Consider the following 5,034-nt stretch of genomic DNA (forward strand, 5'->3'; position numbering starts at 1 on the left):
CAACGATTACCCAAATCGCATCATGGCCTCATCGAGTCCTAGGCAATCCTACCACAAAATCCATAGTAATATGCTCCCACTTCCACTCTGGAATAGGGATCCTCTGAAGTAAACCAGCAGGTCTCTGGTGCTTAGCCTTCACCTGCTGACAGACAAGACATCTAGCTACAAACTCCGCGATGTCTTTCTTCATGTCGTTCCACCAATAGGAACACCTCAAATCACGATACATACAGGTCCCACCTGGGTGGATAGCAAATCTAGAACGATGAGCCTCCTGAAGTAACTCCTCCATGACCGGGTGAGACTGAGGTGCACATAATCTGCCTCGGAAATAAACAATACCCTCGTCATCTCGTGTAAACTTGGTCTACTGTCCGGAAGCTATCTGGCTGCTAATGAATTGTAAATGCTGATCTCCGGCCTGGGCCTCTCGAATCCTCATCCTGATCGACGACTGAGCAACCATAGTAACAAGAATACCCTGCTCTGTCCGTTCCTGCTCCTCAAGGCCCAACTCGGAGAATCCCTGAATTAAGTCCGTGACTAACACTCGGTGACAAGCTAAAGTCCCTCTGGACTTCCTGCTAAGTGCATCAGCAACCACATTAGCTTTACTCGGATGGTAGCTAATAGTACAATCATAATCCTTCAGGAACTCCATCCATCTCCTCTGTCGGAGATTGAGTTCCTTCTGTGTGAAAATATATTTGAGACTCTTATGATCAATAAGAATCTCAAAAGTAATACCATAAAGATGATGTCGCCAAATCTTCAAAGCAAGGATAATAATGGCTAACTCTAAATCATGTACTGGGTAGTTCTTCTCATGCTCCTTCAACTGACGAGAAGCATAGGAGACTACCCTACCATGCTGCATCAAAACAGCGCCCAAGCCCTGAAGAGATGCGTCTGTGTAAAGTACGAATCCGTCATCACCAGAAGATAAAACCAAAACTAGTGCTGATACTAATCTCTGCTTCAGCTCCTAAAAGCTGGTCTCGCAAGCCTCTGACCAAGTGAACTTCACGCCCTTTCTGGTCAGACGCGTCAATGGCATAGCAATACTGGAGAAACCCTCAATGAATCGTCTGTAATATCCAGCCAGTCCTAAGAAACTGCGGATCTCCTGGACTGACTTCGGCTGATCCCAGCTAGTGATAGCCTCGATCTTCTGAGAATCTACTGAAATACCTCGTCTTGACACCACGTGTCCCAGAAAACCAACTGAATATAGCCAAAATGCACACTTGCTGAACTTCGCATACAGGTGATGTCATCGCAGAATCTCCAAGACTATGCGAAGATGTTGCGCGTGCTCCTCCTCAGAACACGAATATATCAATATATCATCGATAAACACAATAACAAACTGATCTAAGTACTCCAGAAAGATACGGTTCATCAGATTCATAAATACTGCAGGAGCATTGGTAAGCCCAAATGGCATTACCAAAAACTTGTAATGTCCGTATCTAGTGCGGAATGCTGTATTCTGAATATCAGAATCTCTGACTCTCAGCTGATGATATCCAGACCGCAGATCAATCTTAGAATACACTGATGTATCTCTAAGCTGATCAAATAAATCCTCAATCCGTGGCAAGGGGTACTTATTTCTGATAGTCACTACATTCAGTTGTCTATAATCGATGAACAACCTCAGAGTACCATCCTTCTTCTTGACGAATAGTACAGGAGAACACTAAGGCAGAATACCGTGGGGTTCTCTACAAGGACACTGGAATGCTCCTGCCCGTGCATGTCGTATGTAGCTGCTACAGGGGGAGCTGTTCTCTGCTGATGATGCAAGGATTGGGCTCTCGGCCCACCTTGCTGAGTCCCGAACTGACCAAACTGTCCTCCCGGAACAGAAATCCCAAAAGCTACATGCTGAGCCTTCAGTGAACAGTTTCGACTCATGTGCCGAGGCAGTTTGCAATAATAGCAAACTGGCTGTCCCAGGGTGCACGCAGAGGTGATGTGGTCTTAGGATCCGCATCGGATATAGTGAGGGTCACCGACGGACTGTTTCCAATTCTTCTGAGAAGACCGGGAACGTCCTGATGAAGATCATCCTGACTTCTGGGGTCGGCCAGATGACCTCGAAGTACCCTGACCCGTCTGAGTACGACTACTCTGCTGCTGTCCCGTAGTCTGTGGCTGCTGGATCTGTCCGGAAGTCCGATCAATCTACTTCCTATTCTTGTCCACATTCACTCTCGGATGAGCAGACTCAATCATAAGAGCTCTATCCAATGCCTCTGTGTATGATACTATACCAAGACCGGCAATCTTCACATGAAGATGCCCGTCCAGTCCCTGGACAAACTGAAACATATGAGATCTGTCCTCGACAACCAAATCAGGACAGAATCTGGCCAACCGATTAAATTCGGCATTATACTCCATCACTGAGCGGTTATTCTGTCGAAGACTAAGAAAATTCTACCAACGTGTCATCTGATACGCCCGGGGAAAATACTGACTCTCGAATGCCTCCCTAAATCTCGTCCAGGTAATATGCTGCTCATCTATAATCGAGCGTTACGTGCCCCACCAGATTTCTGCCTCATCTCGTACCTCAAGTACGCAGTAGTAGGCACGACTAGAGGGGTGCCGGGTATACTGAAGGTGATACCACTAGTGGTACAGTCGAGGTATGTACCTTTGAAGACGGAACCGTCGGGGTCTTATAATCCGACGTACCTATAATATCCTAACGAGTCTGTCCCTGACGGACAAGCTCGATCCTAGCAGATCTCTCTGGAGACTCTATCTCCAGAGAATCTATCGCCCTCTTATGGGGGTGATCACGTCTAGGTACTAGAATACGTGTATGTATCATATCTGAAAATAAAATGTTACCCATATATCACTAAGGAGATGTCCTGTCGCTGCTTAGTCCCCAATTAGATCCAATAGAACCTCGTCAAAATAGCTCGGAATTTCGAAACGAGAAAATCGACGGAAATCCGTATAATCTGAAAATACCCAGATACGCTCGCAAACTCCAGGACACAAAAATCCGAAATCGGGGCCTAGCTCTGATACCAAATAAATTGGTATCAGATAAACTCACAAATCTATAACACAAAAGCAGGTATCATAAACCTGCTTTGATACCAAATAAATTGGTATCAGATAAACCTCGAAAATCCAAAACGAAGAGCAAGTATCGTGAACCTCGCTCTGATACCAAAAATAAATTCACGCCCCAAGTAGTCCATGTCCGAAGAAATTTCGGCAGCATCTCCCCTGTACGGGTGACAATATGAATACAGAATACATATATCTATACATCGGCCCACACGACCGGAACAATACAATACAAATAAAAAATAAACCACGCAGTTTATATCAACATTCCACACAGTTCAACATATACTCAATCCACGCAGTTATATAAAGGAAGACACATCGTAGATATATGTAAACATCCTACTCTACTACAACGAAGAAAACAAATCCACGAAGTAATGAAAAAATCCGCAGCGAAAAACCAAAAGTAGTAAACCCAAGTGTTCAATGTCCACAATACAAGTATATAAGATGCAAAAGCAAAATATAATCTGAAAAGAAAATCCTCGCAATAATGGGGCTAGCGACTGAAATATCTCCCGACGGCCTCAACCTGAAAAAATAGTAACAACGGGGTGAGTTCAAAGAACTTAGCAGGTAATCCAATAGATATGTACAGCAACATATAGCTACCAGCAACAATCCTACGATACGGTAATCTAACAGTACAACATATAGTACAGTCTCCTAACAGTAAACAAGTATACATAACTGAATAAACTGCAGTAACCAACAATAGACATATAACACAGTCTACTGTAAGAATAATAAGAAATACAATACTGAAATAAACTGTACTCATCTGCGAGGCTTGGGCAAATGACTGTGGACATACACAGACAAAGATAGTCAGAGCAAATAAGCATGTATCCTGTATGCAAGTCAATCATATGCAGTCACCCAAGTGCACCATCCAATATGCAACAATCACAATAAATGCAATCTGTGCATATGATGCAATATGACATGGTCACCCCTGATACCAGTCAGCCATCTCACACACAATGGTGAGACCGAGTGGGTAGAGCTGTGACACTGTGCACTCTGTCGTCACTACCCCTGAAGAGTGACCGAGTGGACGGGATGCACCGGAGTACACCTATCCTCCAACCTCAAACATAGTGAGGGAGCATAACGCTCTCATCTCCCGGTACGTAATGACGGGAAGGGACCCCTGTCCTGCTACTACGCTGCGTTATACTAACCCATGAGTGTACCAGCGGAGCCCTCGACAGAGCAACCTACCATACACACCCTGAGTGTTGTGCCACTACCCATGTAGTGATCACGTGTGTAGAGGTCCATGTAGCCAGCCGACGAGCTCAACAATAATGGAGTTGTCAATCGCTCAGCATGCAATCATGCGATATGGTGCATGCGGCTACAGTATGTCATACCTGAGCATATCCTCTATATGTGTAGGTGCCAAAAAGATAAACACATATATAATAAGGATAATAAATAACATAAACCCAGCATCACATATCCAACATATCTATCAACTAATCCAGTATAGAAGGAAGCACAATAAATACCTCTATCTCTATGAACAAAGATAAGCATAGCAAGAAAGAAAAGCATTCCAGACTAAGGTATAACAGCTATCAGTAGAAGCATACATCAGGTATCAACTAAACTAACCAGGGAAGTACTAACTACCAATACTAGTAAGTATATATAAACTGCACATATCATAAGACACTATCAAGAGATAAGTCAAAGGGTACCCGCCTCAGATAGCAGGTAGTATCACGCCAAATCCAACGTCGAGACGCCTGTCTCGAATCAAAGTCCTGTATCAAACAATATATATATTTTATTTAGCTAAATCCAAATGAATAGCTAAATAAAATCCCTAAAACTAAATTAGGGTAAAACCCTAATCCATACAATCTCAACCTACTTAATTAAATCTAACGGTCAATTAGGGTTAGTTACCTAATCTCTAATCAC

This window comes from Zingiber officinale, chromosome 5B (genome assembly GCF_018446385.1).
Source record: "Zingiber officinale cultivar Zhangliang chromosome 5B, Zo_v1.1, whole genome shotgun sequence".
NCBI lineage: Eukaryota > Viridiplantae > Streptophyta > Magnoliopsida > Zingiberales > Zingiberaceae > Zingiber > Zingiber officinale.